This window comes from Cydia strobilella, chromosome 20, assembly GCF_947568885.1.
Source record: "Cydia strobilella chromosome 20, ilCydStro3.1, whole genome shotgun sequence".
NCBI classification, from domain to species: domain Eukaryota; kingdom Metazoa; phylum Arthropoda; class Insecta; order Lepidoptera; family Tortricidae; genus Cydia; species Cydia strobilella.
The window spans coordinates 9896904-9909509 of NC_086060.1; positions in this window are offsets into that span (position 1 = coordinate 9896904).

Genomic DNA, 12606 nt, shown 5'->3' on the forward strand with positions numbered 1-12606 from the left:
GCTGGGGTTTTTAACCCGCGATCTCCACATTGCAAATCGCACGCCCTTACCGCTAGGCCACCAGCGCTTGAAAAAAAACCTGAATGCCATTATTATTAAATCTAAAATCGAAGCCATGGTTCCTAAGAACAGATGTCGCTATCTCTCGATAGTTTCTGACTTCTCCCTACTGACCCATTTGGATTGATCACCCTGTATACAAATACTAAATGCCTATCCAAGTGAAAATACCTTAAACATTAAATAAGAAGAAAGTTTCAGTACTTTTAAATTACATAAAATATTAATTGACGCACTTTGATGAGGACACTTTACACTAACGAAGTTTATAGGCATTTGAAAGTTGAATTTAAAGCCAGTTAGTTCATGTGTTTAAGAAACCTAATGAAGACGCCTAATTATGTGAATTTCAGAACAGTAACAAAAAAATTAATTAATAATTTCATAAATTTTCACCACCTTGGGAAATTGATCACCGCAATATCAAACGCTTTCTAAACGCATTGATCGGTGTTGTGTTAAAAATGACTTCATTTAACCGTAGGCCAAGCAACAAGAAGGTATAGAGGGTAATGCTTGGAACACAATTTTTGACTGCGGAACTTTGCTTGGACTAGTCAGGAGGTAAACATGTTAAAAGTCCCCGGCCGTAGCCCTTGAGTCGGGCGGGAGAGGGGGTTTGAAGGTCCCACTTTTCGGTTTTTCGATTATATCTTGAAAACTTTGCGTCTTAGCGACATGAGAACTTACACAAAACAAAAGCCAATTAAATTTGCTAAACGTTTAATTTTGAAATAAAACTATGAAAACGGATTATATCGCGTATTCATAGTTTTATTTCATGAGTATCTATCGCGGTAACCGTAGACAATATTACGTTTAATTTTGTCAAGTTTTTCGATATCTCGAATAGTTTTCGAGATATCCTCTCTTGAAAGTTTATTTGGGGCTCTCAATTTTATCTTGATATCGACATCAATGAAGCTGCAAGGCCGTGTATCGTTTTCGTATAAATCAGGGGTGCTGAATTAATTTATGGTATCAAGCTATACAAAAACTATACAAGATATCGAAAAACTTGACTACATAAAACTTGTAGAAAATTTAATCAACTTTAATTTTGTATAAGTGCTCATGTCGCTAAGACGCACAGTTTCCGAGGTATAATCAAAAAACCGAAAAATGGGACCTTCAAACCCCCCTTTTCTCCCGGCTCACGGGCTACGGCCGGGGACTTTTAATATGTTCACCCCCTAACTAGTCCAAACAAAGTTACGAAGTCAAAAATTGTGTTCCAAGCATTTCCCACATTTCCCTCTATAACTTTTTTGAGCATTCATTGCCTGGCGTACCAAAGTATCTCAGGACGCGCATATAGAGGACGGAATTATGTTAGTCAGTAACGTGTGTCAACTCAAAAAGAGGTCGAACGAACAAATGATGCAACCAAACTTTCTTCTGTTACTCAAGAAACGGACATTAAGTTGTAACTTGATTCCTGATTTGAATTTTGAAGTTTGAATGGCCTAAAACTTGATTTGGAGATTAAGCTTTAAGCGGAGAGTTTGATGCGTTTATTTATTCAATAAATATGCACTAAGACTTTTTGTATATTAGGCTAAGAATATATGTATTATATATATGTATGAATACTTATATGGTTGCAGGAAATTGATAATCTTGGCTTGGATTCGACTACCATTTTTTTAATTAATAAATTGTCAATCATTTACATATTTTACCATGTTTTTTATTACTATAAAAATTGTTTAGTGACTAAACGTTGGCTTTTAATCGAACGAATAGTTATTTCATGACATACTCAGCGTCAAATATGTTGTAGCAACCAAAGTAGTCAAATAGTGTACCGAACTATTTGGCCACTTTGCTACAGAGTTTTTGACGCTGAGTGTACGATCACTTCAAATATGTCCCACATTATTTAATCTTGACAATACATGATGAGTAAACCGCTTTGAAATCAACCCGGATACGAGGCCCTGATCCCTCTCATATAGTTATTAAAATAAAATATACCTATATATTAATAAACCGAAAAATATTTTCAGTAATTTCCTGACGTCTGATAATAAAATCATTACATCCTTTAGAAACAGGAAAAAAGGATGTCTAAGTGTGCCGTTCCAATTCATACTTTTGAAATTCGCATTCAGTGCCAACGTGCCAATGCATCAAAATTCCAGTACAGAAACTTACAAAGGATATCCTTAAAATTAAGGAATACAGCCATACAGGGTGACTTTAGCCATTGGACAAACTCTGAAATTCCATGTAGGGTTGCTTTAACGATAATATACCCAGAAATGCTTTAACGATAATATTTTATAATAAGAATTAAAGAAAAAAATGTTTTAAGCAAAAGATTTCCAATAATCGACAACAAAAAGAAACATATTGTATTAATCATTGGCAGTGCTTTTGACAATCTGTTTGAAAATATGCGGCAATGATGACATTTGTCAAAAGTCAGAATCTAAGGTCTAAGAAGGTTTCATACTATTTATGACCTCAGGAGCTATTCACAGTATTAACACATACAGGCTGCTCCAAAGTAAAACATTGTAATTTGTTAATTTCTTTGTAACCGCTACACCGGTTGTTATGATACTTTGTATACTGGTTCTAAATACCCTAATGCCTATGTACATTTCGGCTTTGTCCAATGGCTAGGGACACCCTGTATACCTAAAACATTGCACGGATAATCAATCAGTCTTCAACCACGTACAAAAGCCTCAATACCTTAATTGTCGGTACCACAAAAGTACTATTGACAATCTTGCTCAAACAATGACATTAGAGAGAGCTCATTGCACATATTCAAAACTCCTCTTTCAAAGGATTCTAGTGTTTAAAATGGAGAGTTAAGCTATATATTAGCTTGTGTGGGGTTTATCTTTAGATTCATGGTACTGTCCAGTAGACAAATCCGTCGCTTCTGGGCACAGTTTGCATATAAAACGTAGGGTTTTCTCCTCATTTGTAGGAGGTTAGAGTTGTGGGATTTCCTTCCGCTTCCTGGCTAGTTCAGATGGTGTTGGGTTTCTTCCGACTGTTGAGTTATCTCCTTTTACTTTGTAATTGATGCTCTGCTGTTTCAAATGAAGTTATGTTTCTCTTGGTTTATTCGCGGCCGCTGCAGGACACCATCGCTAGCGCGGACTTTTGGCCGAAGGGTGTGGTGTTTCGGCGGTTCCGGGGCAACTTGCCGAATTCTACACCAAGCCAGACGACGCAACGGAGCCACGCTGTTATGTCGTCGCCCAAATCTTAAATACTTAAATTTTTGTGTTTTCTCGTAGGGTATTGTATCTGTATTTTTTATTTGTTTTGTAGTTCGCAGTGCCTTGGTAGTAATACTGTAATGCTGTGTAACTAATTTGAATAATAATAAAATAATAAATAAATAATAGAGATAGATAATTTATTTATTTCTTTGCCACAATACACACAAAATATTCAAATACAAAAATGACATAGGAACACAAAACAATCCAGAAAAAATAGAAATTCGCTGTTATAAATAGAACTAGATATAAACTGAAATAGATGTCATATACTGAAGAAGCGCTGATGGCCTAGCGGTAAGAGCGTGCACCTTTCAATCCGGAAGTCGCGGGTTCAAACCCCGGCTTGTACCAATAAGTTTTTCGGAACTTATGTACGAAATATCATTTGATATTTACTACCAGTCGCATTTCGGTGAAGTAAAACATCGTAAGGTAACCCGACTAATCCCGATAAGGCCTAGTTTACCCTTAATTGGAAGGTAGGATGGTAGTACCTTTCGTAAAAACTAGTGCCTACATCAATTCTTAGGATTAGTTGTCAAGCGGACCCCAGGCTCCCATGAGCCGTGGCAAAATGCCGGCAAAACGCGAGGAAGAATATTAAAGAAAAATAAAAAGAAGAAACAGTAGAGGGAAGTAGACCTTCGGATGTGATTATTTAAACACAAATTTAAATATTTTAATAAAAATAATTGAATTGGTTCCGTTGTTGAAGTAGTACATACTATAACATAAAATAGTTCAAAAGTTCCTTACAAATTACACCTATTACTGGTACGCTCAGTACCTAGCTTGTCTAGAGTCAGACCAAGCTAACTCGGCAGCGATTTTGATAGCTCATTCTATGAAATCATGACGGTTAAAATAACACTTACACTGTGCTATCAAAATCACTGCCTCCTTAGCTTGGTCTGACTCTAAAACTGTACATTTTCCATTTGGCTCTACGATAGGCTCAAGTCACGTTTTATTGTCCATTGTGGCAATCCGATATCCGGTCACGCCTACATTAAACACCATAAAGAAAGTAACATGTCATAACGCACAAATAATACTTGTTGGTCACCGTAATGCCGAGAGTTTGGTTAGCAAGTTACAGGAGAGAGCGGTTTACAGAATAAATACATTACAGTGGTTGTATTTGTGTACGTGGTAACAATAATGAAGACTGTGTCCTCTTTTAATCGTGAGTTGCTAAAAAGAGATGGGTGCATCCTCACGCATATACCTAACGCCTTCCATCATGCCAACAGTTCAATTAGGTATGACTACTGTCAAGCATTACGAATTTCAATAACTTATAACCATTAATTATTTAGATGAGAAAAAAAAACAATAGGGACGAATTATCCTTTTCCTATTAAGATTTCAGGATAGTCAAGTTTTTCTTGAAGATTATGGTTTCATGATATGTCACAAACTATGGATGGGGGCCTGATAGAATGCTGTTATGCATGTTTGAAGTCCCATATTTAAGCAATTTCTTCAACGCAAAGTAATTTTTACCAAAATGTGACAGTAATAGAATAAAATATTCCCCACAAATTATTTTCAGTGAGTAAATTTTCAGGCCCGATCCCAAATGTTAGGTATGTCTTTAGTTTTTACTCGAAATCAACATAAACCATACTTTCATCCCCTTTTTAACCCCCTTAGGGGTTGAATTTTTAATAACGTATAATTAACTTTATTTTGTGTTCTTATATTATGCCTTTTTAAGAAGTTTAAAAGTATTTGTAATGGTTTCAAACTTTCATCCCCTTTTAGGGAATGAATTTTTAAAAACACAGAAATGACTTTTCTTGTATTCTAATAATATGCCTTTATACACAGGTTCAAGTGCCGCACTCAAAAAAATGTTTGATCTCAATATAAACTTTCATCACCTTTTTAACCCCTTTAAGGAATGATTTTTTTTAAACGCTGGAGTTGTTTTTCTTGTATTTTAATAAAATATCTTAAATTAGTTCTAAAATTAAGAAGTTTTAAATTCCTAGCTTTTAATAAAACTTGAACCCCATACAAACGTTCATCCACTTTTTAACCCTCTTAGGGGTTGAATATCTCAAAATCACTTCTTATCTCTTGTACACAATATAAATGTAACCTGGTGTGTTAATTTCAACTTTTTTTCTGTTGTAGTTTTGGCTCTGTGTTGATATGTTTGTCAGTCAGGACACGTCCATTTATATATGTAGATAGATTGAGTTGAGCATTGCGATTTAACAATTTAACTAATCTTTGATATGAGCTATTTCCGCGTGCCTCCCATGGCTTGTTGCGACATCCATATCACTGTCACAACCATACTAATGATCCACGAATGCAAAAGTGATAATCATGACGACACAACCCTAGCCTTTGTTTTGGGAAGCTCGAACATGATATCTTAACCTAGTATAAAAAGGTCCTATCTGACGATATAGCTTAAAGAGAGATAAGATGTTACTAAGACTTATATTGACCGGGATATAGACCGTGATTACCTTTTGTATTGTTGTTATTTTCGACAATACAAAAGGTAATCACGGTCTTTATCCCGGTCAATATAAGTCTAGTGAAACTAATCGTGAATCATTCAAAACAGATAAGTTGTTTTCACTGTCGGTATTAGAAACCAGTTTTTATGTGCATATAAATTGATAATGTTTGAATGGCATTTGAAAACACTGGCAGAGGATGATGTCAATGATGAATGATGAATTTTAGATATATTTTTTTATACCACGTCGGTGGCAATCAAGCATACGGCCCGCCTGATGGTAAGCAGTTACCGTAGCCTATGGACGCCTTCAACACCGGAGATATTACACGCGCGTTGCCGACCCTAACACTCCTCTCCCTCGTTGAGCTCTGGCAACCTTACTCACCGGCAGGAACACAACACTATGAGTAGGGTCTAGTGTTATTTGGCTGCGGTTTTCTGTAAGGTGGAGGTACTTCCCCAGTTGGGCTCTGCTCTAGATCTGGAATGACATCCGCTGTCCTGTGCCCTACCACACAAAGCGAGATGTCATTCACAGTCACAGACTAGAGTCAAACCAAGTAAAGTCTGCAGCATAGACATAGTATATACAAGTAGTTATAGACGCACCACCGAGCGACCGGGGGTAAGAGAAAGAATATTCATTTAAAATTTGGGCAGCATAGGATTTTTTGTCATTCACTCATAAATATCGGTATTTCGCCATCGCCTCCTACCTATGATGCCACCCGGTCGGTGATAAGGACGAAGAATGGCACTATTTTGTCTTTCCTCTTATAGGAATCGCAATAAGACTATCTTTTTCTATCAAAGAGTGTCAGGCCCTTGGTATGCAGAGATTTTGACAGCGCACGCAGTGCAAGTGTTATTTTAAACGTCAAACTTCTATGAAATTATGACGTATAATTAACACGTGTGCTGTCAAAATCTCTGCAGACTTTTCTGGGTCCAGCTACACTAAGTTTTTATACCAAGTGTGATTTCAAGTTTAAATCTACTATGGAATATGTGTAGCTCTCATGAGTAATTTCATATCATGAAATCACCTAACCATATCATGAAATGATCAATTCTCAGATGACATATGTGACATTTTCAACCAAAAGGTACCACATTGTCGCTTGTCAATAAGGTTGATTTCAAATTGAAACTGTATGGAAATAGCGCCATATTGACAACCGACAATAAGTACCCTTTTGCTTGAGAATGGCACATATAATGATATTATTAAAATTTATCCTCAAGGACCCTTTTACAAGTCAATAAAACATTTACAGTGACATCATATAGCGACTTGAAAATTATATTTATAAACACAACAGCCAATACCTGCATGGGTAAACATTACGTTACAAAATGATAAAGGCAAACAAACAAAAGCACAGTCCAGGATAGCATTAAAACTACTAACCTATTTCTGATGCTGGTGAGTTGGTGACCTCTGGCTGGTGACACAGGTTACATTTTTAAAACTTTAAATTTTTTACGGAAAAACTATAACAGGGTTTATTTTAAAACAAATTGAAACTTAAATTTTTACTTATCAATGAATCTGTCCTTAAAAATATTTGATCCTGACTTTTCTTAAACTTTGTTTTGAAAATTGTAGAAAATTATAACCTGAAATAAATGCCATATATTAAAGAAAACCGGCCAAGTGCGAGTCGGACTCGCGCACGAAGGGTTCCGTACCATTACGGAAAAAAACAGCAAAAAAAACACGTTTATTGTATGGGAGCCCCATTTAAATATTTATATTATTCTGTTTTTAGTATTTGTTGTTATAGCGGCAACAGAAATACATCATCAGTGAAAATTTCAACTGTCTAGCTATCACGGTTCATGAGATTCAGCCTGGTGACAGACAGTCAGACGGACAGACGGACAGCGGAGTCTTAGTAATAGGGTGCCGTTTTTACCCTTTGGGTATGGAACCCTAAAAAAGTGACGAAGCCTCCCATTGGCGAAGGCCGGATCAAAGTTGTGTTGTAGAAAATTGGGAATACATTTCGCTTTTGTTCAAACGGCTTGTTAATAATAGAGGATGAAGATGTTTGTGAAGTTGACCGTACAGTGGCCATCTGACTAAATCCTCTATTACATTAGGTCATTTACAATATTATGCTTTTGCCATCAGGACAGAGAGCAGGGCAATAATAAGCAGGGACATATTGTAAACGAAATTTTCACTTGCTACTATCTGAAAGTGTAGAGAGTTTGCAATATGTAATAATATATATTTTACCCGCAACTGATAATTAACTGAGCGCCCTAGAATCACACGTGTGATACTAACTCCATACTAATTTGATACTCGGGCGCTTCACAGGTTAAACAACCTTGTAAAACAAAAAAACTAAAATTGATACATTTTCACGATTAATTGTTGTTATAACAAAGTAATATTTATATTTAAGAAATGTCCAAAGAGGTGGCTCGTTAAACTTTATTTTAATATCTAAAAATAGACACATTTTACAAGTTCGGTTCGAATACTATTTGAAATCTAAACGCCTGCGATACTTTTCATAGCACATTCATCGAATGTAGAGCTTACGACGTAAGAGGCCGGTGTCGATTTTAGTCGCAAAAATGTAAAATTGAACAAGTACTGGTTTCTATTAGCACGTCTTCTTATCTTACCTTTTATCAGATCAATTTTTTGAAAACAGACTCACTAAATTAGTAATGTTTGCTTTTCTGATGGACGTTTAGGTAAACGCGCGTAAAGCACTGATTTTGTCGCTATTATTTGTAAATTTCGTAAAGTTTGGACGGCTAAACATGGTAATTTTATATTACACATATCCTGTACTTGACGTTTATCAGACTACATTTTTATTATTATGACTTTGAAGTAGTGTAAATGAAAGTTAGACGAAATCAATTTTCTCCAGAAATTACTTCCAAACAAGTGACAATTTCTCTGAAAATCGACTTAATTTCAACGTAGTTTTGATACTTAAACAATCTACAATATTTGCTGAAACTATTCTTATACATCAATTTGTATAATTTACCACCATAAATTTTTGATGAATTTTTAAAAACTACCCCTTCTTTTCATATATTACCGGTGACGCACACTCGCGACCTCATTATTAAAAGGCAAGATGAGAAGACGTGCTAATAGAAACCAATACTTGTTATTTAGATATTACGTAACAAACCGTGTATAATTTCAAGGACTAAATCTATCAATTTTAAATTTTTGCTCCAAAATCGACTACGGCCTCGTAATATGAGTGCGTTAAAAAGCAAATGGGTGTAACAAATTAGACTTTTTCCAGAAAAGAAAAGAAAAAAGCAAATTGAGTTTCGTGCTTAAACAATGATAAACTAAATTTCAAAAAAATATTGCCTAATAAATAAATAATAATGATAAATCCATTTTCATGAAATTACTGTACCTACTGTACCTAGTAAAAACTCATGCTTCTTACTGCTAAAAATTTCATGTTTTTATGTTTTGTATACTTAAACAATGTGTATTTTTTTCCGAGAAAGCTAATGCTAAATAGCTTGAAGATGTGGGTAACCTTGAACTGATTATTTTTAGAGTTTTGAATGATTCACGGTTAGTTTCACTAGACTTATATTGACCGGGATATAGACCGTGATTACCTTTTGTATTATTTGTGAGCTCCCGATATTTCGACGCAGTTACATGCATCATGTTCACGGGTGACTGAAGATAGCGGGTGGGTGTCAAAGTTGTGTAGACAGCGCTCTGTCTACCCTCATTCTTGCTCATCCTCTTCTTGTTGTTGTTGTTTTTCTTCTTCTTCTTGTTCTCATTATCGGGAGCTCACAAATAATACAAAATGTAATCACGGTCTATATCCCGGTCAATTTATTTATTTCATTTCATTTATTTAATGCAAAAAACCATGGTTATAAAAGGTGTTACATAGAGATTTGGTACATGGTCACCCTGCAAGGGCGTAGCAATGTCTTAAAACTAGTTAAAGCTAAAAGTTAATTTATACAAAACAAGATATGTTTAAATTGGTACTTTCAGTGGAAATATAATAATAATCAATTCGTAGTAAATATATAACATTGAATTGGTGAATTATCGTCAAGAAATAATTTTATAATTATAGCAATATAAGTCTACTGATTATTTTTGATTAGGTACCAAGAATAAAATATAAGACTACAAGTAAATTCAAACCTACATTTGTTTGTGCCAAGTACCGTACCCAAGTAATCGCATACAGTAACATCTAGTATCAATATCGCAAGTCTAGATCAACTAATGAACCGGTTCATTAAGCAAGTTTGTTTACTAACATGCATTGCGGCCTTAACATTGACATCTAGATCGTCATATCGGTGTGTGCCGATAGATGGCGGTATAATTTTTATATTAGTCGATAATAGGGGGAGATATTTACTCATTAGTGTAACGTACTTAGGTTAGACAAAAAGTAGGCCTAGTATGTACAAGATTGCCAGTCAAATATCAAAAGCCCATCCAAAATCGAAATGATGTCAGAAATAATACGTGATTGTGTAAATTATTTACTTTTGTAACAATATTTTCCACTTAGGTCGCCCAATTTTTTTTTTTATCATACTAGTATTATTAGGTAAGGGTCAATCGGTCCTCGCTAGGAGTACGGGCGGCCGATTGCCTTTAAGTTATATATGGTAATATGTCTTTGTTTGAGGTGTTATATTAATATTTTTTTACTATCTGGGGCTAACAATAGTTATTTGTTGAATGCTGGACGCCGTCCTGCAGGTCATCCTGAATATCGATGGACGGATAGAGTGGAGGCAGAAGATATCCGTGAGCTCTGCGTCGACGAAAGCTGGCGTGAATCCGCGCAGGGACGAGACTCATTTTCGGTCATCAGCCAGCCAAGGTCAGTAACCAACTAACCACGCGGCGTATCTCCTGAATATTAGCTTTATTTCCAGTTCGCTAAGCTTACGTTTTGGTACATTCAAGTGGCCGCTAGCGGCCGCTATGAATCTGAAAAGTGATTTCTTCATTTGTAGTTTGCCTCTTTCACACTCATGATAATTATGTTCATATAGGTGATGGCTTGCCTTTTGTTCACTAATTATCTTTAAGCGTAAACGTCATTCTAGATTTGTTGGAAAATGGGTGCGCTTTCTGTATGGATATGATAATGGTAAAACTTGTCTACGTGACAGCGTTACAACGATTGTTACCTCTTTCAATGTTGCGGTGTTAATACTTATTAAATAATTATGATGAAGATAAAGCCATTATTTATACGTTTCACGAAGTCCTTGAAATTGACGCTTTGAATTCTGGCTCAAACACATGAATTTCGTGGAAGTTATGAAGAAGAACATCGAATGACGTTAGAAATTTCTTCACATCAATTTTAGAATCAGGGAACCAAACGGACTCCGTTCTTTTAGGTTGCAGATTCACTCTTGAAAGTATAGAAATGTATATGTCATATAGATTTTGATAATTTCATGAATTGCTATTTTAGGACTGATCACTTCATGAAATAGGTTAGGTGACCAACTGATCATTTCAATGATTGCCACATTATGAAATAATAATTATGTATTTTTATGTTGAATATTATGACACGAGATCTTGCTTTTTGTATTGTACTCAAATAACAAAGGACTAACTGTAGTAAATTGTATAAAATTGGAGTAATATTGATATCTTAGAGTTTTGAATGATTCACGGTTAGTTTCACTAGACTTATATTGACCGGGATATACAAAAAGCTCACAAATAATACAAAAGGTAATCACGGTCTATATCCCGGTCAATATAAGTCTAGTAATATTGATATCTCATTGTACAGTCGAGTTCATAAATATGTATACATTTTTTCACCTTATTGCAATGGATTAAGGTGAAAAAATGTACACATATTTATGAACTCGACTGTACAAGAGCTTTTAGTTAGGTGTACAGCCCACCACAAGTAAAGTATCTAATATCTTGTGGTCAGTAAGAGCACTTGTTTTCTATATTTAAATGATTTTGCGGTAAAAATACTGCATAATCTGATGGTATAAGCTTTAGTAGTGCTGCAAGTGGTAATGATACCCTAAGCTACGCAGAGTACTAACAGGATCACACTTTACTAACTTATAATAATAAAGTTTAATTTTGAATGGTTGGTAAACATTGTTTACGAAAATACTACTTTTCGTGTTCTGTATGAGTGTATGATATATATATTTTTTTTTCACTAGCCCATTATGGTGTTCCACTGCTGAGCAAAGGCCTCTCCCCTTGTCTTCCACGACTCCCGATATAGTGCCAGTTGTTGAGAAAGGTCTAGGTCGTCCCGCCATCTCTGTCTGGGCCTGCCGGGTCCGCGCCCCTCTTCTGGCATCCATTTGGATGATATATAAATATATAATAATAATAATTCAGCCTATATATATATATATATATATAGGAATACGTCCCACTGCACACTGCTGGGCAAGGCAAAGGCCTCCTTTCATGCGCGAGATGGCATAAGTACATACTTATGTGAATATTGAAATAAGTGATTTGGAAATGGAAAAACCATGTTAATATTTAACTTCTTTATTTGTACGATTTGCAAAAATATCATAAGTACTATGTATATATAAGTATGTATATCATAAGTAGTCATATATAGGTACAATATAATTATAATATGCATAATTATATACTTATCATAATACCATAATGAGCAATAATACAGATACATAAACCATACATGCATAATTAAATACATAAAATAAATAAATATATGATAATAGACGTGGTATCGGTGCTATAAATTCAAAAAGGCTATGAATGAGTTAATGATAATGATAAAT